This window comes from Vidua chalybeata, chromosome 8 (assembly GCF_026979565.1).
Source record: "Vidua chalybeata isolate OUT-0048 chromosome 8, bVidCha1 merged haplotype, whole genome shotgun sequence".
NCBI lineage: Eukaryota > Metazoa > Chordata > Aves > Passeriformes > Viduidae > Vidua > Vidua chalybeata.
The window spans coordinates 9,839,222-9,865,815 of record NC_071537.1 but is presented as its reverse complement, the minus strand read 5'-3'; the positions used below and the strand labels follow the sequence as shown (position 1 = coordinate 9,865,815).

The following is a 26,594-nucleotide window of genomic DNA, read 5'->3' as shown; positions in this document are numbered from 1 at the left end:
TTATTTAATTGAGTGGAAGAAATTCAAGACTTGTGCTTCTCTTACATAATTTTGTTTTTACCCATCCTCGCTGCATCCTACCATGGAGTCCCACCTTTTGTTTGCAGAAGTCAGTCTTCTATATAGAAAAAAACTATTGTCAATATCTCAAGCATATGTCAGAAAGAGAATCAATATTTTAACACATGGTAAAGTCAAACCATAAATCTCTCAACACAGTGAAATGATTGTATTATTCTCCCTTGAAACACCGCTCCTCCCCCTGAGAAACAAGAGAGGGAAAGAAAACTCTTGGATAACCAAGCCCTTGTCCTCACAATGCAGGACTGTTCTTAGCCCTTTGCTCTGTGTTGCTCCTTCCTCTTCAAGATCCATCTTTCCCCAGCCCATCCCTGTTTAACTGTTCCAGAGTATTACTGGGATATCAGCTCTTTCCCCAAGATCGGCTTGTGATGACCAGTTCCACTGCCTACCTGCTGCCATTTCAAACACCTCTGTGCTTCCCCCCTCCCTTGCAACCAGGCTCTTACTAACGTGTGTTGAAAAATAATCTTTCTGAGCTCTCTCTGACACTCTCCTTGTCTGTATGGACTATAAAAAAACCTGGCAGCACTCTGACTGCTTTTCTTCTCTCATGCTCCCTGTGCCTGTGACAAATATGTGTCGTTTTTCTGGTCTTACGCTTGGCTTTCAGCCTCTGAATCCGAACACTCTTCTTGTACAGCCCCCCACACAAAGATCAAGGCTCTGGTGCACTACCACAATAATAATAAATGTTAAGGTTGCTGGCACTCACTCTGCTCTAGTTTTCACGGCTCTGGGCAGAAGGAGTGTCACTATTTCCTTTTGGAAGATCTATCTGCACCTGAATGATTTAGTTTTCATGGTTTCATTTAGAAATCCTCAGCTGAAACCTCCCTTTACAGGTGTACTCCCTGTAATGCCTGGCTCCCTGACCAATTTTTGGGGTTGTTCTTTTCACTTCCTGTAACTGAACTATAGGATTACTTTTTTCATACTGCTTTCTGATTTTACTTTTCATCCATCTCTTTTCTTCAGGAAGGAGCAATTTATGTAAGAATTTCAGTGTGGAATTGACTTTAGGCTTTATTGCTATTTGTCACCCTTCAGGAAATACATCCCTGGCTCCAGCACTCAATCCCTGCTGGCACTCTGAAGAGGAAGAGAAAATAGCAGAGCTGCAGCTATTAAGAACAGGCAAATATTTTATTCAAACTCAACTTCTTCTTCCTGGGTCACTCTTAAGGAATATTTTTCTGATTGTGAGGATGTGAACGAGGGTTGTGTTTGTTTGTTTGTCTTCCTGGAGACTCCCCTGTTCAGCTGATCTTCATCTTCTTCCACATTTCAGGCAGCAGAGCTTGCAGCAGTGAGAAGCTGTAATTCCAAGGAAAACTGCTTGTGCCTGTGGCCTGGGTTAACCTGCTGGCAGTGATACGTGCCTGGGCAGGGGCCGTTTCACACAGCTCAGCATGGACGTGCTGCCACTCCCAGCCACTTTTAGGACACAGGTGAATTGTTTACAGCAATCTCAAAAAAAGCCTGTAATAAAGTTGTTCTGCCTTCCTGGAGCCACCACTGCCAGAGATCTTTCCCCTTTCTTGGCTACTGCAGGAGCCTCCTTCCTTCGGCTTCACACCTTTATCAGCTGAAATGATACAGTTAAGAAGGGGCTGTGGTCAGGCTCTGTCTCAGAAGGAGGGGCTACACTGCCACTCTGTTGTGGCTGCTGAGAACTGGAAGATCAGAAAGGACAGCAGGGAGGTGGAAGCCTGATCCCTCTTTCATGTGGAATGGAGTCAGGATATGCCCTTGTATGAAGTTCAGCAGAGAAAAACTTGGGCTGCCCTCGCGTTCCTACCCACCGTGCCATTCCAGTCAGCCTGGTACTAATCTCCACGGATCTCTGAAGGCATGAAACAACACGCAGTGTAAATGAAATCTGAGCCACACCACACCACAGGACTGGTGCCAGCCACTTTTAGAAGACTGCCATGAGAGCCAAGGGAAACAGGTACAGTAGTAGAAGATGCCTTGTACCACCTGCAGGCACAGACCTACACACTCGAGCAGCTTGTGAGGCATGTGAAAAGCTGGTGAACCCAGGGCCACTTAGACTTGAATGCACTTTCCTGGGGAGGAAGTGGCTTTTCCCTTGGAAAGCTCAACTCCCCAGGGTCTGCATGAGGTCAATGGAAAAAGTGATTTCTTCAGAATGTGATTCAGAGTGTCTAAGCACTGGGCTTATCTTACTGACTACAGAGGAAGTTCAGTCTCTGTAGATTTAAACTTACTTTTGAGAATACTCATCCCCTCTTGCCCCTTAGTTGTGAGAGATGTACTAGACCTGGATGTGGTTAGTCCTTGGAAGGCACACTACCTACTGAAATTCAGGTGCTGCAGACCAAAGCTAAGAGAAACTTGTCTACCAGAGCACCGGGCATCCTGTTGGATCCTGTTTTGTCCTTTTAAGTTACCTTGGGATGTCAGAAATGGATTTGCAAGTACCAGAAAGGAAAATTAAATCAAGAAAGGTTCGTTTCTTCATGGTTGTCCTGACTGGAGCTGGAATAATCAGCATATGTTTCAGTTTAACTGAGTTTTCATTCTGGCCTTTCTCCTCTTTCAAAGTACAGGCAGCTGAAGCCTTTAATTTGCCCTATCTTTCACTGCAGAGGAAAATAGGAGTTTCTAACAGCTGTTACTATCCTGTCCAGAATAGCTACACTAAAAAAATACAGTTTATTGTCTGTTGTGAATGAGAAAGCTCTTGCTTGTTTCTGTTGTTTGTTGTGTTGACTTTGAAAGATAAATTGTTTGAACTGGTTGACTCTCAGTTTGTATAATTGAAGATTAGCTTGCTTGATAGCCTGCTGGATTTGCACTTTTCCCTTGCACTAAACAAACTGAAGAACTGCTGGCCTTGGGGCAGTTAGGACACAGCACATTCTGGAAAAAGTTTGTATTCATACAGGTAAATAAGAAAATAACTTCATGCATGACATTCTGGATGTGCTGCTTCCGTGCTGATATGTCCTGTCTTTCCACCTGGAAAAGCTCTTGTAAGACCTAGGAAGCCTTTTTTAAAAAATTGTTAACAGACTTGGATAAGTGGCTAATGAGTTGAAAGTAGAAGCTGGCAGGACCAGAATTAGTTTCTACGTGGTAGTTCTAAAATCCTAAATTGTGCTGCTTGTTTTTGAGAACATAGGTATTCTGTCCTTTTATCATACATTTGCTTTGTAAAAATAATTGGAGAAAAAAAGCAAAAATAACTTCTTGTCACTCAAGTAAGCAGACCTGGCTCTGAATATATAAAAGGAAGTGACAGTAAAAATAGCAACATCTTACTGTACTGTAGTCCTTCAAGAGAGAACCACATTTTGAGGTTCCCCTTCTTTGCATCCTTCTTTGTATTGCAAAGGCATCTTGCCCCACGCAGAAGCTTTTGCTCTGGGGGGTCAGAGTCTGATTTCAATGGGACAGAGCTTGGTGTCAGTGCATTGAGCATCAGCTTCTAGACATTGACAAGGGCTCTGACTCTCCATGTGCATCCTCCAGCCTTGGTTTCTGTGCCCTCCTCTCTCCCCTTCCGCCAAGTGGTCCAATTCTTGTCTACTCATACAAAAGGCAGTGGAGCTAAGGTGCCATTCGAAGGCAAGACAGAAAAGAATAACAAAGGCATACACTATTTCCATTATGGGTATGATGCTCACAAAATTAAGATATGTTGTGCCATCAGCCTTCAAAACATGCTTCTATCCCCCAGAATAACTAAACCTCTTGCAGCCTTGGCCAAAAGACTGAAGCCAAACTTCTGGTAAACTGACAATTCAAGGGAAAGGAAAAGGATGTGACAGGAAGGTGTAGATAAACTGAGGTGTAGATGAGAGGAAGGTAAAACCTAGTGTGAAATTTAGAGATTTGAGACATGATAGTGGGAAGCTGAGATACAGAAAGAAAGAGAGAACAACCGGGAATTAGAGTTTTATGTTGAGACTGGTTGGCAAGGAACTGAACTTCAGTACAAGGAAAGAAGATGGAAGCGAGTAGAAAGTCAGGGGGATAGGCAGTGACATGAAGAACCAGACGAGAGACTGGACTAGAACCTGGCATGGGGAACCAAAGTTGGAGTCCACTGGAGATAAGAAAGAAGGGACAGTCTGGGGAAGGAACAGGTGATCCAAGTCCGAGAGTGGAGGTGGGGCACAGGCAGCAGGGAGGGAACGGAGTAGCAGGGGAGAGCTGTGGGAAGCAGCCCCATATGGGCCAGAGCACGGGCTGTGTGGGTGGAAAGGGGCACCACGGGCTCTGCTTGCTGGAACATCCTGATCTGCAGAGCTGGAAGTAGAACAGAGCTTCCCCGAGGCTGGTCTTCATGTTGGCTCAGCCAGCAAAGAATTTGCCTCTTGTGCTGTCTGCCCCAGCAGCAGCACAGAAACCACTGGAGCTGAGTGTCCTTGGCCGAGGCAGCAGCAGCTGCCTGCCTGGGGGAGGAGAGCAGGCTTTCGGGTAGTTGGATGACAAAAATTTTACAGTTGGGAGGAGGTAGTGAAAAGGCCACATGACCGAGGGAGAAAGGGTCAATTCATTAGTCTGGCAGACACTAAATTAAAAAAAGGCAAGTGGGACTATATATCAGAGGTATCTGAATTCGGTCAAAGATGATTCTGAAGTTGCTAGATTGATCTTGTGGTTGGCTTAAGCAAGCTTAACTAATTAATTGCTTTATTTTAGTTCATTGTGTAAGAGCTAGCTCCTAATAAATCACACTGTTTTGTAGAAACATGCTTCAAACAACTGTGTAAATACTAAATAGCCTTAGGAATGGTCTTATGAATCCACTGAATAATCTGAATTCCAACACTCATTCCCCTCTGCTGCTGGTCTGGATGGAGGATAACAGCCACTGCTGCTGTTTCTCTTTCAGTAAAAGGGGTAGAAGTCTGTGCTGGACACGCAAGGGTGGACACACACAGCTGATGGCCATGGAGGTGCTGTGATGATGTGTGATCCTGCACCAACAGCTGTCCTTTTCAGCAGCACAAGGAAATGCTACAGGTGTTACGGGAACATTATGAATGTTGCAAAGCCAAGCCTTTAAAAGTTAGGCAATGTCCAAACGAAATTGCCAGTGAAACCTTAATTCAGAACCATGTAGGTTATGACATGCTCTTTAATTATATTTCTCCTCCTGCTCGTTTCAGTGTGGATGGCAATAATCCAAGGTCCTTGTACAGTCCTGTGGAGCTTCTGGGGCAAGAGCCTCCTGATCCTGAGAGACCCTTCAGTAATACTTGTAAGGATTGTGAACTCTTATATTCACCCTCTGCTGGGGGATAGGTCTGTGCCAATGAGATCTGGGGACAAACATTGCTGATGGAGACTGGGAGTAGGTTGGAGCTGAGCTTTCCAGCATCCAGTAGGAGGGTATAAAATTACCTACTCCATTTGGGCAGATTAAAAACAAATCTTTCATGCATGAATTCTGCCTTTGCAAAAATGTCTGTTAGTTCTGATTGTTGGCACAAGTATTGCCATAGTATCAGTCTAATCTCCCATGACACATTTAAGGATTTGCAGCAGAAGGGTGGAGATAGCAGTGTAAATTTCTTGGCTGATTTATCTCTTGTGACAATTGTCCTGTTCTGCTTTATATCAGCTTTTCTGAAAAAAATCAGGGTTTTTGAGTATAAGTAACATTTCTTTAGATTTCAAATAATATTTTTTTTAAGCAAAGTGAGTGGAAACAGAAGTAGAAGTAGTAGAACAGAACCAGAGTAGATGTAGCACATATACATATTTCAATGCTAAGACAACTGGGCAGTGACACTTTGCACACAAAAGGGCCTGAGAAATGTAAAGGTACACGACAAACATTCAGATCCTCCCTACAACACTACAGTCTTTTAATGCAAATGACTGTGTTCCATTAAGTCGCACAAGAAACATTTTTTCAGACTCCAAGCTCTCAAGGCAAAGTGTGTATTTCCATGTCTTGTAGAGGATCCTGCACTGTCCACAACGAAGTGTTACTGATTAATAACAGCAAATAAACTCCAGTCAGTGTAAGAAATTGTAGGAAATTTCAACTGTTTTCTGTCTTGTGATCCAATATGCCAAAAATCCAATTCTGCTTTTAATGCTGTCTAACGTTTATCAGTAAAACCCCACATAACCACATTGAACTGTCTGGTTTGCCAAAGACCCATATAAAGGCAGAATTTTGGTATTTGATAACTGAATGTGAATAGCCTTGTTTCACTGAAACCAGCCCAGATGATTGCCAAAAGTTGTAAAAAATCTGATGGAAATAGCAGATACTCAGATCTGACTATCTGATGTGGCTCCCAAATTTACTCATGGTTTTGATTCTGCTGAAGTAACTGCTGAACTTGAACCTGTGGGACCAGTTCAGACTAGCATGTACTGAGATCAGTTAGTAGACTCCTATTAATTTGAACGTATTTTAGAAATTATAAAGTTGAGATGCTACTGCAGTGCAGAATCCATGTAGGCTTGAAAGGGGAACTGATTGCAACCACCTGAGAACTTAGCATTAAAAAGCTAAACCTCTCTCAGCAAAATACTGAAAGATCTGTTATAACAAGTCGTCAAAGAACTTGCTTTTAAAGCCCATCCTAAATGAAAGGGCGACTGATGGCAGGTGCTCTGTCACACTGGAGTGTATTTGTCTACACAGAGGTGTGGTTGTCACCTTCTGGAATCCCTTGCAAAGGCAGCTTGGTCGGGCTTAGCCTGAGATGTCTGCTACAGGAAGAAGAGTCAGCGCATTGGTCCGAGGTTACAGTAGCTGCCAGCTGGGGATGGTCCCTATTTTGTCGAAAAAGGAGACACGGGAATGTCGCGGTGCCCGTGTCCATGTCTTTGGCGGTGTCCCAGCAGCTGAAGGCGCCTTGCAGCAAGAGCGGGTGGCTGTGCCCTGAGCGTCCAGCACGGAGGAGAGATGCTCCACACCAACCCCTGCCACCAGAATTCCCGATGCTGGCTGCGCTGGGGGCCAACTCGCCATTCAGCTGCTGGAACGGCAGGAAAACACCTCCTGTTTGCTGTAACACTTTAGTGAACTGCAGTGGGTCACCGACCGATTACGGGCTGCCCTCCGCACCCGGGCACATCGCGGCAGCGCTGGCACGACGGCAGCTTTCAGCGGGGTGTGCGGGGCCGGGCACCCACCCACCGTGACGGGACCCGCGATGGGCGCGGGGACAGCGCAGGGGAGCCCTGCCCGAGCCCCGCGGGGAGCCGGCCGGGCTCCGGCCCCGCTCGGCCCCGCTCCCGCCGTCGCCACGGGCAACGCGGCGCTTCCGCCGTAACCTGGAAGCGCTCGGTGTCCGCGCTCGGCGGGCCCGCCCCGAGAGCCGCGGGAGGGCCGTGGGCGGGCGGTCCCGTGACGGCTCGGTGCGCACAGACGGTGGCCGGCAGGGCAGGGCCGGGCGCGGAGCGGGTGCCGAGCGCGCCGCGGGAGGATGGCGGAGCCGCACGGTACGGGGCGGGCGGGCCGGGGGGCTCGGCCGGGCGGCGGCTGACAGCGGGCGGCGGCCGGGGGCGGCGGGAGGCCGCGGGCACAAAGGCGGGGAGGGCCAGGGCGCCGGTGGGGGCGGCGGGGCGGCCGGCGGGGAGCCCATGCCCGCCCCGGCGGGGCTGCCCCACCCGGTCCGCGGGGCCCGGCGCAGGTGGGGCGGGCCGAGCCGAGCCGGGCCGGGCCGGGCCGGGGGCGGCCATCGACCCCGCGGGGCTCGGCCGAGGGGCTGCCGGGCGATGGCAGCGACCGCCACAACAACAACAACAATAATAACAACAAAAAGAAAGGAGGAAGCTCCGTCTTACAGCCTCACCTCTCCTCCTCCCCGCCAGCTCTCGGTGCCGGGAGCTGGCACCGAGCAATTGAAGCGAACTGGCGTGTGTGTAGTGGCAGCGGCGCTCAGGGTAATGATTACCGGCGTGCGGGTAATGATTACCGCTGCCTCTGCCCGTGTCAGTGCGGTCCCCCACCCTCTCGCATAGGCGTGAGGCTCTTTTCCTGTTTCACCCGATGTATTTATTGTGGCAGCTCTGATGGAGCCACAGAGACAGAACCTCGTTTCAAAAGTCGTCGCCTTCCTGTCTAGCCAGGTGATTTTCCCGATATTTAAAACAGAGAGGTGTGACAGAGAAAAGCGGTGTGACAGCTTCCCGCGTATGTTTGTGGCTGTAGAAGGCGTCTTCACCGAGTTGTTCGTGTCTTTCCCTAGGAAATGCTTCAAAAGCTGTAGTAACCTTAGTAAGGTGAACGGCCGCGTTGACTAAAATTGCGACTGGGCGTGAGCTACACCGCAGTTCAGCAGAACTGAAGTTTGGTGAAACTGTGTTGCTGCTTCTCTTGTCCATCCTATTTAGGAGCAGGTATGGACGTGGAATAAAAAGTCGCAGTGTGTGAGAAAACAATTGTGAAGTGCTGAAATAGTACTGGTAATTTTTAAGTTCTGTTTTTGAGATGGGACTGTGGAAGCATTGTGTTCTGCACATGTGCAGACTTTTGAGACAGAATATTAATGATCAAGGAGTTGTAATTGTGTGTATTGTCATTGCTGCAGTACTTGTTGGGGATTTTTTTGACTATCAGAATAGAAGTTAAGATAGTTTTGATAATTACCTTCAGGGTCTTAATTTTCTGCTGTTTCTTGTTTGCATGTTTTATTTTATATATTGTTCTTTTTACCTCCTAAACTGTGTGGATTTTTTTTTTTTAATCACTAGTCATTATGATATACTTCTGTTTATAAAATCAAGGGCTTAAAGTAGGTGGTGGTCAAATTAAATCACACTTATTTACAGCCATATTTCAGACATATGTTGTATGGTGATCTTGATATAAACCTAGTCTGGTTTTGGGAAAGATTTACAGTATCTTATGAATTTGTTATTACACTACTGCACATACATTTTAATTTTAGTAACACCCTTATCATCTTAATTCCCCTTGAATGTTTTTGATTTCGCTATTTTGTTTTCTATATAATTATTCTTTGCTCTGGATGAGTAAAATGGGAGATAATTTTACTAATTTGAAGCCGTATTCCTTTAATTTTAGGCTGTTTGTTGGCCATCAGCATTTCTGTACATGTGGCAAGGCAAAGCATGTATATTAGGCAAAACGAATTTTATATGTAACCTTATAATACACAAAGATGATTCCAGACAAAACTCTCCTTGTGTCCACTGCCTTCCTTTGAGGAATACTGAGGGATCCTCAAAGAGGATGCTGTCTTCTTCCAGGTCTCTCTATCTGCTCTTTCTAGAAACAATCCTCAGCATTTTTTGTTTGCAGTGATGGCAAGGGAGGGTCCATGAACAGTAGCTGCTGTTCCCAGTGTAGTTTTTCCTTTCCAGCGTGGCATATCTGTAAGGCAGGAGGTGCTGGGAGGGGCGTTCCTTTGTTAAGTTGACACTTAAATCGCACTGACGGGTGTATTCTCCTCCAGGAATTTTGTGTGATTGAAGGGATTCCTTCAGACGAGGAATATTTTCTCCAGCTGTCTTCCTGCGCTGTTAGCCTCTGCACAGAAATTAATTGCTCGGAAGATCACTGCTGTGCGTGTGCCTTTTAGGAAACCCTTGGATTGATTGTGGCTTTCTAGAAAAGCATGTTCCTGCTGGAGGTGTGTGTGGCAGTCCTGGCTTGTCACCGTCCGAGCCGGCAGCTGTGTCCAACACCCGTGAAATAGGTGGATGTAGGCGCTTGCATGTGGGCACGGTGCTCATGCATGGTAATTGAATCAGGGCTGTCAAAGCATCTTCTGCGTGTTTGAAAGAAGGATCACATTCTGCGGTCCCTTCTTGACAAGGCTGAGGAAGCGCAGTAAATAACAAGGCCCTGTTTTGGGAAGGTTTAGTATGGTAGCAAGGAAATTGCCTTAAGAGACCTCAGTGGTTCCAAAATACCACTGTGGAGAATTTGGGTGGGTGCTAGGAAGGAGCCGTGTCTCTCTAGGAGCAGGTTCTCCTTCGTGTCTGAGGAAAGATGAAAATTTCTGTGCACAGGAGGGGAAGGCACAGAGCGTTGTCCCTTCCCGTGTCCCACCACAGCCCCTGGGAAGTCTGTCCCTGGTGCTCACCTTGCTCCTGCCCTCCCCAGTTGCCTGGGTTTGGGGTATCTGTGCTGTTCCTGGGTGCAGGAAAGCTGATGCCATGTCCTCATGTCCAGCCTGCCATACCCTCCCGTTCAGTGTGGCCGGTGGCATTTCCCGCCCAGAACGCTTTGAGGCTCATTGCTTTTGATTTTGTTTTTCAGTGGATGCTCTTTTAATTGAAGTGAGGCTTGCTTTTCGCTCTGTTGTTGTAATAGCTTGTATTTATTTTCACTGCATGCATCTGCATCTCAGAGGAGATATTTCTGCCTCTCGCTTTTTGGTGGGTTTGTGTGTGTGTGAGAGGGCTGGGGAGGATGCAGTAGTGAAGATTAAAAAGCCAGTTACAACTGATGGTACGGATAAAAAGAACTCTCGTTTTCGTGGAAACTACTGGCTGACATAGTCCAGTCTGTTTGATACAGTGGTCTTGCTGTGTTACAAAATGGACGGGGATAAAATGTAACAGGTTGTTATAATAAGCAAGGTAATGTTTACTGTATTAGCCATTGACCTTAATTCACTTGTTTTTTTGCTGCATTGCTTTGCCTTGACTCTGTTGCGAAATACACATCACATACTATTATAAATCTGGGAATTCTCCAACATCAAATTTGATTCAACAAAGGCATTTTCAGTATAGGCAGGTCTCTGGATGAAAACGGAATTTTAATTACTAAGATTTTTTTTCTATCATTAACCTCCAGGTAATGTATCTTTTGTATAGAAATTATGAACAGTTTATAATTTCTTTAAAAAAAGTCAGTTTGTGCCGTGTGGTGATTTTCGACTGTTTTAAGATTGTCGCAGTTTAAGAGGTACTTTATCTGTATTGCTCTACAAGAGAAATGAGAGAGCAGAGCCCATCATATAATTGCAGACATGCTGACTGCTGCGAGGATATATTAAGAGGCTGTGAATTGGTGTAGATAAATACTAGGATACACGGTCAAAGAACTTTTTAAAACAATCTGGCTTGCCTGTATACTTGGTTGTTTTAGTATTGTTTTACCATTAAGGTGTACATGTTGGAAAAAAAAAGGTAAATACTTGAGTCTATTAGTTTGCTTTTTGCTTTCTCTGCAAAAGCGTAGTCTATTCTCAGTGTGGATGTGCATTAGATCCTGGTTTTCACTCCTGCCTCCCTGTCTCAACCAGTGCCGGAGAGCTTTTTATTTATTTATTTATTTATTTATTTTTATTTTTGCTACAGGAAAGTATGTACGCGTTTTCAATTTATTGTTTTTGAGCCAAGTTGAAAGTTTGCTGCTGTGTGTTAGTGGTGGTGCGGGGGGTTTGCCAAGAGGAGCAGCCCTGGGGACTGAGCTGTGCTCCAGCCCAGTTGCTGTCTCGTGAGACACGAGGCTGGAGCTCGCATTAAATTGGTTGTAGCTTGCTCTCACCTTTGCTGTGCTAATCATCTCCGTGCTTTTGTGCCCAAGGACGCTTCATATTCTAAGTGTGAACAAGAGGTACGGTGCGATCCAGCAGGCAGTATTTCCATGGAGCCCTGTTGATCCCGTAGATATCGTATCCGGTTCAGTGGACCTGCCTACCCTGTGGTCGGAGGCTTTTTGTTATGCATGCATCCTAATTGTCCTTTCTGTCGGCATTGTGCGCTGACTGAAGGGGCTGTGCACCAATGCAAATAGCCTTTCTAATACCTTCCACATTTGCATTATAATGGCTGCATAAATATTGCAGCACATCTCAATTCACTCACTGCTGTGACTGCTAGGCTTTAAAATAGGTTCTTTCTCTAGCACGGATCTTGTTCGTGGTTGGTATTGCTTTGGAGAGGGGTTCTGAAGTGCATCCTTATTAAATAGTGAGGCTTGTTTGTGATGAGGTGCAATTTTAACTTAGCTATGTTCTAGTCTCCCACTCCTTTCAGCCCACAGGTTGATACATGCACTTGGAGGCAAAAAAATTTCAAGCTTTAGCAGTTTTTCACCAACTATTTCTAAACTCACTATATTTGGGGTTGCAAAACATGTTTGCTTGGGATTTTGTTTTGCATTAATTCCAGAAATCCTATGGAGGTCTGTGAGAATATTTTCTACATAAGTAATGTGAAACATTGTGCCACTGTTGTTTTGGTGCTGAAACATTTGTTGACTTACTGAAAGTGTCGATACAGGGATGTGACTGAAAGCAGACACACTTTTTGGGAGCTGCTGGCAGATTGCCATCACCTGTCTGTCAAAAGTTTGCTTCACGTAGTTGTTGAACGGAACAGTGATTAGTATCACATACTTGACTCTTAGTGATTAGTAGATGCATAGAGACTTTTTAATATCATCAGAGAATGCCAGCTTTTCTTGTGGCTGTAGACTTGTTATTAATGCAATGTGTCAAATTTTGGGAATGGTAGTACATGAAACCAATGTTTCTATTTTTTGGCTAATCTGTTTTAATCCTAGGGTTCACTCTGTCTTATGTGGTTTAGTGTATGAAAACTGCAGCAAGAAAGGTATGCTTAGATCAAATGTTAGATTTATTTTTTAATATATCTTATGTTAATAGCTTGTCACTTTTCCACTTGTTTGCACATATTAAAGCAGTATGAGTTATTCAGGTTAAGGATATGCAGAATGAGCTTGTTGTAAGAATTAAAATTACAGAAACTGTTTTCTGAAACAGTAAGTGATAGTATTGCAGGGATCCTAAATTTACTTAAGACTTCTATATGATGATGGATGATTCACTTACATATAAAGTACTCTGCATAGTGCTGCAAACAACATATGTATTACTATAGTACAGTACTTTTAACACTTACCCTGTCAAAAATTTTTGTCTATTAGAAATTTAGAATAACTATTTATAGTGATGGGCATGAAAATGCAAGGTTAAATAATGTTATGTATGAATGCATAAAAATAATCTTGAAACCCCAATACCTGTGAACACTAAGCTGTAGTGTGTCTATACTTAATGTATAAATACATATAGATTTTAATTATCTATTAGATATTACAGATAACATTGGTTTATTACATAAAAAAATATGACAAAGCCACTTCAGGATTTGCTGTTGTATTTAGATCTGTGTTTTCAGTGTTTCCATCCCAATAGGAATTAGTATTAAAACAGAAATTGAAGAGTTGTTAGATGACAGTTTGAATGGTCAGAACAATCCATTGGTCTGGCATGTTGTCTTGACTGGGAAGAAAAGTAAGTATATTTATTACTTTTATGAAGAAATATCTGACTGGCAGCCAAAACAACCAGGGCCCGATATTTGTTTGTAGCTGAGGTGCAGCAATGATCTTGGGGAGTTAGATTTCTCTCTTTTGCTTTTCCTTTCTCTTGCCTGTGCCCCAGCCATTTAAATCTTGGCAAATAGGGGATTTTGTTTCTCTTTGTTGTGAGGCTTCTGTCCTGTGACTGCCAGTAATGGTAGTCTGTGTAACTGTAGCACGTGAACTGTCCAGTGTCCTGTACAATAAGATTCCTGACTGTTGTAAATTTTTTTAAATGCTCAAAGTTATAATCTGTTTTGTAATACACAGCACTAATCGTGGTTATTGAGAATTGTCCTGGGAGGAAAAATACAAAAAAAAAAAAAAAGCAAGCTCTTTTTTACTATTTCTTAACTGTTGCTTAGATTTTTCTTTTTTTTTTAACGAAAGAAAGCTATTCACTGTGTCACAACTTAAAGCTTACATTGCACAGTAATGAAGGTTGTAGCAAATCTATAGATAATTAGCTAAAGCTCTGTGTACAGTGCAACTGCAGGTGCTGAGTAAAGTGCATTGTGCTATGGAAAGGTTCAGACTCTTAGCTTCAGTCTTTTTCTGTTTGTGTTAGACCTAATCTAGCATCATTCCATCCTCATTAAAAAAAACCAAACACCTTGTAATCTCTCTCAATGCTTCTCTCCCAACTCAACATCCCCCCAATCAACCTGCAGCTGTCCAAGGCAAAGAAGTATTTGAGTGATCATTATTCTCTTCATTAGATGAGAAGTTGTGTTCTTGAAATTGTGGTGCTAAAGTTTTGTGCTCTAACAAATTATATTCCTCTTTTGTGCTCTAACAAGTTATATTCCCCTTCCCCCTCTGCTGCAGAAAAGCAGAACTATGCATTTCTTTTAATTCCAAGGGATAACTGCACAGGCAGGAGCCTTTTGCAGATTGCTGCAAATACCAACTCCTGTTTAGAAATGTGTAGTTACACGGAGTCACTGTGTGTAGCAGAGAGAAAATTACTTCACTAGCAAACTATATGTCTCCTGGAGGCATCAGGTGGCTTAATATGTAAACAAAGGTCCACTGCAGTCAAAAATAGATCTTTATAAAAAGAAATAGTGCAAAAAAGTGGCCTCCTAAACAAGGAAGTGAAGGTCTAACAGAGAATTCATCTGTATAGTCCTGCAAAATGCTGATCATAGCAGAATATGAAGGATTTACCATGAAAACCCATTTTGCTGTTGCTTCTGATGTAGCACTTAGAGTACATGACTTTTAAAAATTGTTCATGTACAGGAATGACTGTATAATCAAAGGGTCTAAAGCCAAGAATATATAATATGCATAATTTGGAGTGTTTTGCACAAATTTCTTAGGAAGGGTTGTATGGCTTAAATGAAGCCTCAGCTCCAGTGTTTTTGTTAATATGTTAAATCTGTGACAATTACTTTTCTAATAGTTCTTCAAATCTGATGGCTATTGTTCAGTACTTACAAAACCAAAAATATTACATATTAAAGAGAATTTTATAATACTGGCAGTTGCATGAGCTTTATTGAATTTAAAATTCTAGATTTTGTGGAAAGGGAAATTCGTATTAGTAAATAGCACAAATGAAAATACCTGGGAGCTTGTTTTAGTGCAGCAGATTTTGTTTTGGTAAGTCTGTCCAGGTCTTTTGAACTCTCTGAGAGTGTGCAGATGATCACAGATTTCAGGTAATCATATTTGTTTTTCATGGTGGGCTGCATATTTGCTTTTTGGAATACTCAAAAAATTGTTTGGCACCTTTCTTTATAGCATATTTTATGTGGCAGGCCTAGCTAGGAGGGAACAAAAGTTTAAATATTATACCTATGAGTTGTAATTCAGAATTTAAATACAAGTTGGATTTTTTTTCCCCCATGATTTCATCCATAAATTTATTTTCTATGTTTTAGGTCATCGTTAGGGACATTTTTACAGTAGTAATTTCTCTTTCCTCTTCCCCATAAGAAGTGTTCAGATAAATGTTTGTAGTTTTTTCTTGCATTTAGGCTGTATCCTGTCTTGTCTTTTAAAACTTATCTCTTTGCAGTGCAGCTCTTTGGAGAAGCCCTAAGTCATACCCAGATATCGAGGTTTCAGTTACATGTTCTCACTGTAGTATCATGTTTTCTTCTTCTAAACTGAGATGCTGTTTATTGAACCAATTAGCTGCTGGGTGCAAGCCAGAACTTTCTCCTGAAATCAGAATTAATGAATAAACAAATTCCTCTGGAAGGATTCCTGTTCTCACCGGGCAGTGACAGTTAACGCGTGACAAGGACACGGTTCGTGTCCTGTCACCTCAGTGCTGTGTGTGTCTGGGTCTGTACTCGGCCTGCTAAAATCCGTGGGGTAAACTTCTGAGTATGGATCACAATGTTCACATCACATATTTGATGGTATGTCTGTCTTGGGCTGTTTTTGAAACCATTCCAGCTCTTCTGTAGTCAGCAGATGGGATGCATACGCCTTCATTAACAAGCAGTTAACTCCGCTGGTAGGGCTGAATCTTCATCACGCTCCGGGTCTCTGACTTGGCTCTTTCTGCATTCCAGCTCCCACTGTTTGTTCTGCTGTCTCTAAGAAGAAGTCGACAGGAGAGTTACATGCTCCTGCCCTCCTGTGGTAACGAAAACCCAAACGTTTTCCTCAGAATCAGGTTGTGTAAAAATAAAAAGAGAGAGAGGAGAACAAGGAACTAGTTTTTCTCCTCTGGAGCAGCTGCTCACATCTCAAGATGTGAATATGCCTTTGGTGAGGTGTTCTGCTTCAGAAGCCCTGGAAAAATCATAGTTATTTCTGAATTTGCTGTTGCAGTATCAGAAAGACCTTGTAGCCTTTTATAGTCTTGAATAAACTTTCTTGCCTTTATATGTGATGTGCACTATCCCTTTTGCATTGGAGAAATTAAGGCACAAGTTACAGGGGAGATTTTTACCAGCAGCAGTGGCGGTGGGAAGCTCTGTCTTCCCTCCTGTGAGCCAGTGGGACCTGGAGCCCAGTCCTAGGACATGGCTTGGAGACACCAAGCTCACCATGGTTGAGAACAGAGGTGGATCCCAGCCCGACTCCTCACTCCTCCCAGCCACGTGGAAGGTGGAGAAAGGCAAATGGGCACAAAAGTGTGGCTGCAGCCTGGTTGGCTGGGGGGGACCATGGAGGGTAGCGTGTTGCATCTTGACTGTACAGTGTGGTAACAAGTAGTGGCCTGAAAGGATCCTGAAATAGTTGTAATCTGTATTGACCTCTTATTTCTTAATGATCCTCTGTATTAAGAATACTAAAAGAAACGTGCTCTCAACTTCAAAGCTTGTGGTTCATATAAACTATGGACATACACCTTCAGTCTCTGTAGGCAAATCTTTGTGTTGTTCTCAACCTGTAAAGTCTTGGAATGAGAAATCTGTGTTTGTCACAGCTTTCAGTCCTGTGATTTTCAGTCTGCTGAAATTGGTTTTGTTTTTTCCACTTAAACCTGCTCTATGTTAGCAGGGAGACTTTCACAGTTTGCATGCTGTTGGTTCTTTGGGCCAGCTTGCTGTCTGTCTTTCAGAAGTATTTAATACAAGCTGATCAGTTATATACCATGGTAATCTAAAAGTATCCTTGAGAGCTGCTTCTACTGATTTTTGCATTGCTTTGTACTTTTACAACATGATTTTTGCTCCCTCTTCATCTTTGAACTACATAATTAATAGCTGAAATACCTTCTGACGAAAAGAAATGGTCCAGAATAATTTTTTTTTTAATCTTGGCTTAAATGTCTTATTTTGTGACACAGAAACAAGTTATTGCAAGGCAAAAGAGAGAGCATGAAAGCTACTCACTGCTACTGCTTGTCTGTATTCCCTTATCCTGAGGTAATGTGAGGTATCCTGCCTCCATTCATCTTAATGCACACATTCAGGTATGTGTGCATGCCTGAACTTTTTCCAAGTCACTGGTATGCTTCCATCATTGCATTACTCTGTTTGCAAGTCTAGAGGTATAAAGTTTTCTAATAAAAGTAAGGGGAGAGAGCATGGAAAGTTTGTACATGAGTGTCACTTTCAAATTGCTGTTTCTAAATAGAAATTAGTAATGATTTGAACTTTCTCATGCACTTTTCCAGTGGTAGAGTAGTGACTTGTATGTCATGTGAGCAAAAAGTTCTGCTTCCGTTGTATGTGGCTGTAAAAGTTCATGGACTGAATTGCAAGTTTTCTAGGTGCAGAATGTAAAATTACTGTTGAGACTCCTTAAATCCCTTCCAAGAGTAAGTTTTCTTTCCTGTCTAAGCAACTTTTTCAAGTAGTGGAGGGTGAGATCAGTAACCGCTAAGATAATGATATCTTAGTTATAATTTTTATGTAAATTAAGTGTTGTACAGCCTGGTTTAAAACTAAATGAGGCTAGGAATTCAGGAACTAATTAACAAGTTTTCTTTTGTGGGGTTGTTCTTTGATGGATCTTCCAGAAGTATTTCAGATGTGTGTATATATTCATCCACTACAAATGTGCTGTTCTTCAGTTACCAAAAGTAAATGGGCAGAACCTGATTAATATAATATAATTAATTATGCTGAAAATAATATTTTCACCAGTTTTGGACCACTTTTCAGGTAGGTACTCCAAAATAAAGTTATTGATGCATTACAGAGATGATTAGTCCAGAATCACAGTATTTAGGATTAATTTGGATTCTCATTTTCCTTGCTGCCAAAACTCTTAATAACCAGCTAGTGAGCCCTGTAAGTTCTCCTGTCAGTCTGATGTGGGAGGCTGGTTGTATGGCCCTTTTTCTGACCTCCTGTGATCATGGGCACTTTTTATCCAAGAATACTGCTTGGTTTTGATTATTAGTATCATTATTAATGTGCACCTTTTACCTCTGCCTAGTGCTTGCAGCCAAATGTAAATAAAATATCCCAGTTTGAATAGCAGTGACAAATGAAAGCTTAAACAGGTGATCACAGAGTAGAGTAATTACCCAGTGCGAGGAAGTGGTTCTTTTAGGTCAAGCTTTTCACTTGCCTTAAGGGTCACTTTTCAGTATGAGGTGCTCTGATAGGCTGACAATAGTTGTTATTATGCCATTATAATTATATATGCATACATACATACATATACACATATATAGATATACACATACATATATACATACATGTACATATAAAGGTAGGGGGGAGAATTACTTTGCACTTTGTGAAGTTTACCAAAGTCACTTGTGGATCACTCCCAACTTTTGGTACTTCTGGTGACAACTAGTGGTACTTGAATTAAGTAACGTGTCTTTTATGCAAGCCTTCTAATATTTGAAACGGTATCTAGAAATAATAAATAACAAACGGAGAGCTCCTGATGATAATACAGATGAGGAAGAAATTTTAACTGGAACAGATGGTATTTTTTTAGCCTAATTTGGATTTGCTGTGTTATCTCCCTTTTTTATTTAACGTTCAGCCGTTTGTATCTCTGTTAGTAACTTCATTTATTGTATATGCAGGCATGACTAATATGTTGGAGCATGCAGGGCAGCATGGCTTGGAAGCAGTCCACAGGCCAGACCTGCCTTGCAGGGCAGTGATTTGCTTCCTATTTCTAAAGGACAGGTGGAAGGGCTATTTGGGCAATAAATACTTTGACACTGAATTTTTTCTTAGATAGCACTTTGTAGTCTCATCTAGACATAATGGTAGCATGGGTAAAGGATGAAGGGCATAGACAATTTTCTAGCAGATTCCTGCAGTTATGGTTTGTTTATAAATATGAGAAGAAGTGGACCCATACAAGCATCCATTGAAGATACCGCATTCTTCTGGTGAGAGATGAAGAGCTCCTGAATCAAAATAATAATTTATTGATAAATGCTAAAGTAGGAACAAGATGATGCTGTGTAAGATCATGCTGTAATGCAGCCCACAGCGATGAGTCTGAGTATTGGCAGGGATCATCTGGTCTGGATTTAGTGGTAGTGTTATTTGCTCTGCAAAATAAGCTAGAAGTTGGTTGTGAGGAAAATGAGCAGTGAAACAGTATCATCTGCACAGATCTGACATGAGGAATTTAGGAGTTAGAGGACAGCACACAGTATGTCAAAAATTTAGGCTGTGGTTAAACCTTTTTCTCTCGGTCCTATTTCCAACTGGTAGTTCTCACAAGCACGGATCAAATTTAGCCTTAGAAAGCAAGAATCATTTAAAATCAAAATTTCTTTCTTTGGGTCATGTCTGAATTTGATCCCCATAGGATGCTGATCTAATATAAAGTCATTTAATATGTATATTTATTTTTAAAAAGTTGTTAATTTATGTTTATAGCATTTAAGTGCGCTTCAATACTATGCTAGTACTGACAGTTGTCAGACTAGTTATGCTACTCTGTAAGAATTACGGAAGCTTTTGGTTTGGTAGGAATTTGTGCAGTACATACTGATATTTAGCTCTTCAAATTGCAAATTCTCCACCTCCTGTTTGAAGAATTATTGTCAGAGAATATAAGAAGGAGGGGAGGGATGAGGAATTGTGGGGGAGAGAACCTGCCCCTGTTTGCACAGCCTTATGCCCAAGAATCACAGGAGCTGGGCGCTAGTGGGGAGGAGGTTTCCTCAGACATGTGCTGGTCCTTTAGCCCCAGATAGGAATAAAATACTGACTGTAACTGGACTGTTTCTTGCCTTGCAGCAAAGGGAGGGCTGGAGCAAGGCTTTGTGGTGGGATGGAGGAATAGCTCTGGCATGTTGTGCCTGGTTGGGAGGGTGGCACTGGCCGTGCCCGGTTGCAGGGCTCACAGCAATTCAGGTCCTGCTCCACACATCCTACTTGGCCAGTTCTGATGTCCTGCCTGTCTGTCTGCCTCTGCTCTTTGGTTATTCCTGTACATTGCCAGAGTTTCTTGCAGCCTGTTCCCAGTACTCCTGTCTCACTTCAGGTGCATGCTGGTGGTTCTCATCTCTTTTACCCATACTGGTGTTTGATCTCTTTTTCTCATCCTTTATGTTTTCCTTGGAAGTATCATTCCTGTGATTTTTTTCTTCCTTCCTCACTATTTTGAGAATGGTTGAGAGTGAGAAAGGAACAAGCAGGTAGCAAGTATTAGTTAAAAATAGTTTATCAACTTCTTTGTTAAACTGATTTTTATTTATTTGTTTTTAGAGTTTCAGGTACAATGTTTCTACAGTGTTTCAGTTTCTTATTCTTTCTGTTCAGGAGCTCTGTTCTCACACCCTCAGATATTTTCCTAGTATTCTCATGCTGTTCATATATATAGATAGTATCATCATTTTGAACATATTGTTCTGGAGCATATTGTCATACTAAAATTTGTTCAGTCCTTCAAGTCAATTTGTGAGGCTGTATATTTTTCCTGAGTGCTTTGAGCATATGTCTAATACTTTTTGGATTACACTTGGTTTGAAAAGGACTCATTGTCTTTTAATTCGAGTTGGTTCAACCTGTGCAACTCATGTGAATGTCACTTAGATGGTTGAAATACCCCTCTCCTGCTCTGTGCATTAGTGCAAAAATTAAGGCTCCATCACTTTCATGAAGCTGTTAATTGGAGGTTGGGTCAGGGTCACTCTGCAAGGAGCTGAGAGCTTTCTCACCTCTGTGCAGGTCAGAGAGGAGCAGATGTGGGCAATCCCAATGCAGGGAATGACTTGTTCTCAGCTTGCAAAGCTCAGTGCAATCCTCTGGTCCATTTACTCAATGGGAATAGATTCTGCAAGGCACAAATATCTGGAGACCAGCAGGCCTGGTGAGACACTGTTGTACCTGAGCTGCTGTAAAGGTAGCATTTCAAATGTTCACAAACAGACAATTTCTTGCTGAATTATGTGGACATTTATGACATCTGTTTTCTGTCTGAAAGAAAGGCCAATAAGGTGCAAAAATGTCACTCAGTATAAATAGGCATATAGTACAATTTTGTTTTTAATTTTTTAGGATAGTGATGTGAACTTTAGTAGTGTAGCTCTAAGCTAGCCTGCTTATTCATCAGTTTTTTCAGATTTCCATTATCTTTTTAATTTTTTGGAAAGTGGTGAGGTAAAAGGTATTGTTGCAATATTTATACAATGTTGCTTTATTCAGATTGCATCTAAATTTTCTCCAGGTTAGCATTGCTGCTACTTTCTACTTCTGCAATACACAAGCCTTTCAGGTGTGCTAAGAGTCTATCACTGAGCTAATTTTTGGCAAGCAGAAATCATGTTGTTCACTGTTTCTAGGAAAATTGTAATTGAAGACTTTTTTTTTTTTTTTTTAAGAAAAGAAAAAGATGTCTCATCTGAACAGATTTTGAAGAATCTGCTTGGAAGGGATCACAGTGGTTTTCTTTTTACTTTTTTTTTGCTTTTGGAGGAAAACATCTTGTTCCTGTGAAAGGACCCAATTTATCATGTGTTTTCCAGAATTGTTAGTATGTGTGAAATAATCTTTTAATTGGGCTCAAAGGTACGAGCAGAATAATGTTCAGTGCTGGAGCTGAGGGTGTTTTGTGCATCAGGCTCTGTGACAGTGGGGGTGAAGATGAGGAGTGTTCATGGTAGGTCTGGACATTTCATGGTTCTTCACAGGAAGAACATTTTTTTCTTGTCCTTGTTCGTTTCACTTTTATCTGCTATCCTGGGAAAGAAATCTCTGGGATCATCTTGGGAATCTGTAAGAATGTGGATGAACTTGCAATACATTCAAATGCTGTCATTTTTGGGTTTTTTGTAATGTTAATGCATTCAATGTTGAGTGGGGAAGAAAAGATGTAAAAAGCTAAATAAAAATACTCCTAAGAAGTTATGAAAATTGAGTTTTCAATATAAAGCAATCAGAATTAGGTAGGTGTGAATGAGATGGCTTCCAGTGCTGTAGGTGACCATACTTGTCAGTGTTTAATACCTCTCCAATCACTACATACTTTTGCCATCTCCAAGACCCCTTCTCCACGCAGTGTGTAGGAGCAGGAATGGTGCCTGTTGGTTGATTATTTTCTCAGTATTTTTATGTCTGTGATACTCTCCTATGTAGAATTTCTTATCAGCTGCTTCTTGCCCATCACCTGTGCCTGCCAGCCTCCCGTCCTTGTTCTTGCTCCAGCTCCTGCCTGTTTCTCAGCTTGCCCGTGCTCCAGTCAGGAGCTTTTTCCTCTGTGTGGCTTCTGTAACCCAGAGGAAGGTGGGGAGGACGGCAGGAGGGTGTCTCAGCTGAAAGGAAAGGCCTCTTTGGCCCCCCTGGGTTTGACTTGCTCTATGGGAATGCCTTGTAGCAGAAGCTGTTGGAGTTGAGGATGTGAAGCAGGCTCGGGCTGTGTGAAATACTCAGAGCTTTGTTGCCACAGGAACTCCTTGTAGTTTTCTTATTAGACTTTGAGTGGCCAGGAGTGACTATGTGGTGAAATTCACTGTGGCACAAACATTAGAATAGATTTGAAATCCCTAGTCTAAACTAGAAATGCCATAGTTATTAAATTGGTGTTCAGATTACCTTCAACTTGAACAAAGCCATGTGCTTTTTTACCAGCTGTTAGTCTTGCAAGCAGCTCAACCAAGTAAATTATCTTACCTTTTCCCTCTATTCTTATGTTCCCTCAAGGCCCCTCTCTCCAACCCCAAAACAATCCAAAAAACCCTGAGGGCTGGCATGCAGATGCTGCCAAAAGTCAGCTTGGAGTGAAGTCTTATATGGATCAACGTGTTTGAAGAAGCCTTTGCCACAGAGCCCTGGCTGTATGCAGGGCCACCTGAGTCACCTATGGAATGCATCTATTTGTTTCAATAATGCTTCACTGCTTTATGTTATTGTGTTTAATTCTGTTTTGCTCAATGGGGGAAAGCAGCTGAAAGCTTTGAAAGAGGCTTGGGAGTAATTTTGGTCTTCATCACCTCCTCAGGGTGTATAATGAGCCTGCATTTCCATGGTGCCATTAATTTGTGAAGTTCCCCAAGGTATTTCTGAGTTGCTTTGGCTTCTCCAGCTGTGGTTGAGCAGTAGTGCAGGAACATGGAATCCATTGGAATATGGTAGTCTGTTTAACCACGTGCAGTAATGCAGCATAAGAGGGTGAGGATAGGGAGGGAATAATGCAAAACCCAGTTGAAACTGAGTGGGCAGAATGCAATTAACCTCAGAAATGTAGCAGTTAAAATGAGACTCCAGCTGGAGTGGGCACACATAATACGGGAAAAATACCATTTCTCTTTGACAGTTTCTAGTTCTTGTATCTGAGTATTTGGATGGCAGAAGTAGTCGGTCACATCATGTTTAGGCAAATGATTGCTGGAGAAAAGAGATGCTAACGCTTTAACTTGTATCTAGTTAGCTGAAACACAGCAATTTCTTTGTCCTCATGTTATACACACACACACACACACACACACACACACACACACACATATATATATATATATATATATATTAACCTGGCCTGAATCAGTTGCTTTCACCAGTTAAGATGCATTTATGAGAGAGTCAGATTACAAAACCAAACAAAAAAGCCTCACTGGAAAGAACACTGCTTGAGCAGTAATGGGGGAAGATGTGTAGATTTTTTTTTGACTTTTCATTCAGAATCGTCTACATTTGTTTTAGTTTCTGGTAATATTTAAATATATAATGGAAACTTTTGGGAAAATATACTGTCATAAACAATTCTAGCTGATAATTGTGCAGTTTTCAAATAAATTTTATTTAATTTAATTGTAATGAAGCAGAAATGTACACTTAGAGCAAATTTGATGCTGATTGTGGTTGTTATCTTTTCTCTGGAAAGAATGCTGATCTGTTCAAGAGCTAGTTATTTTCTAAGAACTGGTCAGATCCAAAATATGTTAATGATTTTAAAGGTGAGGAGATGTGTAATTGGAAACTGGTGGGTAAAGTATTTTTTTGGACTTTGACAGACACTTCTGTATCTTCCAAACTCACAACGTTAGTTGAAAAGTAAATGTTACTGCAGATTTCCTTTTCAATGCATTAGTTATATTTAAACTAGATGTTCAATAAAACAAATATGTCCAAGCTTTTGTCATCTTAACTGAAGATCAAGAACTGCAAATAATTTTAGCTAAAAACAATAAAAAAATTGAAGAGAGGCCAGATATTGTTCAGTGCTGAGCTGCAATAATGTAGTTATTGTGGTTTTGTCTGCTAGAACATAGAAGGTAAAGAGTCATCACTCCTTTTCATATACAAAATTGTGTTATAAACACTTCTTAAGTTGTTTTTTCAATAGTTTTTTTTTTTTTTTTTAACATGGTGTTCCTCTGCAAAAGGATCCAGTGGCATACAGTCACTAATTATGGTCAGAAAATTTGAGGGACTGATAATCATCCAGCACTGAACTTTGTGAAATAGTCATAATTATTACAGAAAACCATGTTGAAGAAGGTGAGCAAACTTATTGCATCAAATTCAGAGATAAATAAACAGAGAACTGCTACAATGAACAAGATTTTTGGTAGATAATCCTGTGTTGCTGTTAGGGGCTAGGTTGGGATGCTACCTTAGATAGTGATTGTTTTTGTTTAGCTGTGATGGGGTTTTGTGTGTGCTTTGTCCCAATCTCTGTAGGATCAACATAACTTAATTTGTTGATAATATAGATTGTTAGTAGATAATGTGTTACTCTGCTGTTGCTTTGTGTGTTTACTTTCTCTCTTGGTTGTAATTAATGTTTAGTCTCCTTTTTAGTAGGTTTTATTTTGATAAGTTGTTTTTATTGCTCAGAGGAAATGATGAATGAATAAAAAATATTTAATGCTGGTTTGTAGTTTGTATCATCACCTTTGGTGGGACCAGTGCCATTTTCTGTCAAATTGGTAACAAAACAGTGTGTGGCAGGTTGCTTCCTTTGTTTATAGGAGCTGTTGAAGGATCTGAATAGTTGTGTCTGTAGTGGTAATAGTGAAAGGTTGCTTTATATTGGAAATGAAGTTTTTGCTACAAGTGGGTGATCTTTATTCAAAAGAGGGTATTGGGTGGATTGGGAGTACTTGCTCTTGCAGAAGGTTGTATGCCACTATAGATAGAGAAGTTGTGTGGTCACAGAAATAAGAACTGGGTTTTCCTAGACTCATACATCCATTTAGAATTACCCTTTTAAGAGATATTAGAACCTGCACTAAATCCTGGAAATTTGTTTCATCTAGAAAGTTAGGATTTTCAAATTTCTTGTATTATGCAGGATTACACAGCCTGCTGATACAGCGAGTTGCCATGGAAATGGAGACATGCAGCTCAAAAGGTACATGCTGGGGGGCCACACATGCAGAAAGTACCTTTTTACATATTAAAATAAGCTGCTCCATGGAGTTAGCAGAATTCTTTGCTCTTGGAGTCTATTTCTACCAAAACATGCAATGGTATTTTATTACTTGGCCAAAAAAACAGTGGGTTTTTCTTCCCACAAAGGAGAAGAAGAGAAAGTGCTTCATAAAAATAATGTTGGAGTGCACAGAATGAATCACAGTATGTATATTTTTGTACTTGATAGGTGAGTTCAAAGGCAGGGCACAAAAGGTTATTTCTCCCTCCTAGGCACTTAAGGCGTAGGTGACTTTCTGTCTGCAGGTGTGGAACCTTTTTGTCCCCACTGCTCTGGACTTTGGTATGTGACCTGGCACTTAGTGAAGGGAAGTACTTCCAGAGAGCAAAGCTGGTGACCAGTGAGTGAAAAGATGGATTCCAAAGCTTCAAAGCCAGCAGTGATGTCCATGTGCCTGCCCATCTGCTCTGGAAGGGCACAGTTTTGTCAGAAGCTGGGATGGGATGTCCTGGGAGATCTGCCTGGTTCTGCAGGCACAGAATGATCAACCTTCAAAATCTTTAGAAACTCACTTGCTTATTTATAGTTGCTCCAGGTGTAACTGCACATAGGTTTATAATTAGGTGCCTACAGTTACAGATGTGCTTGCAGATTTAATACACCACAAGTGAGGTGTAAGGAAGCCCTTAGAGATGGTCTAAATGCAGTTGTTGCCCCCTTGCTCTGCGGTTTGCTCAGTCATTGCGTCGACCCCCAGGTTTTGCTGGAATGCGAGGCTGGGTTCTGCTCGGCTCTTTGGCAGCCGGGGAAGCAGCGAACAGTCGGGCTGCTCTTGGCTGCAGTCCTGTGGCAGATGAAGATGTTCTGAAGGGCTTGGAGGGCTGTCAGGACCCAGGCCTCCTCCTTACCCAGCTCCACAGGCTCAGGCTGTGCCTGCAGTGAACAAGCCGCTCCCTCAGCGTGAGAGGGGATTAGGGTGAAAGCT

At 42.0% G+C, this 26,594-nt stretch overlaps 1 protein-coding gene and 1 long non-coding RNA gene across 6 annotated transcripts in view; one reads left to right on the top strand and one right to left on the bottom strand.

Moving 5' to 3' along the window:
* Positions 1–1,206: 1,206 nt before the first annotated feature.
* On the bottom strand, positions 1,207–7,310 carry LOC128791849 (uncharacterized). Its single transcript, XR_008432184.1, has 2 exons — positions 6,740–7,310; positions 1,207–1,669 (listed from the first exon to the last, which is right to left on the bottom strand). It is a non-coding gene; the product is annotated as an uncharacterized LOC128791849 (long non-coding RNA).
* A 131-nt stretch (positions 7,311–7,441) lies between these two features.
* SHOC2 (SHOC2 leucine rich repeat scaffold protein) overlaps positions 7,442–26,594 on the top strand; it is a 64,608-nt gene continuing 45,455 nt past the window's right edge. For 4 of the 5 annotated variants that reach the window (XR_008432181.1, XR_008432180.1, XR_008432183.1 and 1 more), the window contains exon 1: positions 7,442–7,527. The gene's annotated coding sequence lies outside the window, so the exon portion shown is untranslated. Of the gene's footprint in view, positions 7,528–8,276; positions 8,428–26,594 lie in introns of all 5 variants that reach the window. The other variant, XM_053949767.1, reaches the window with a different exon arrangement.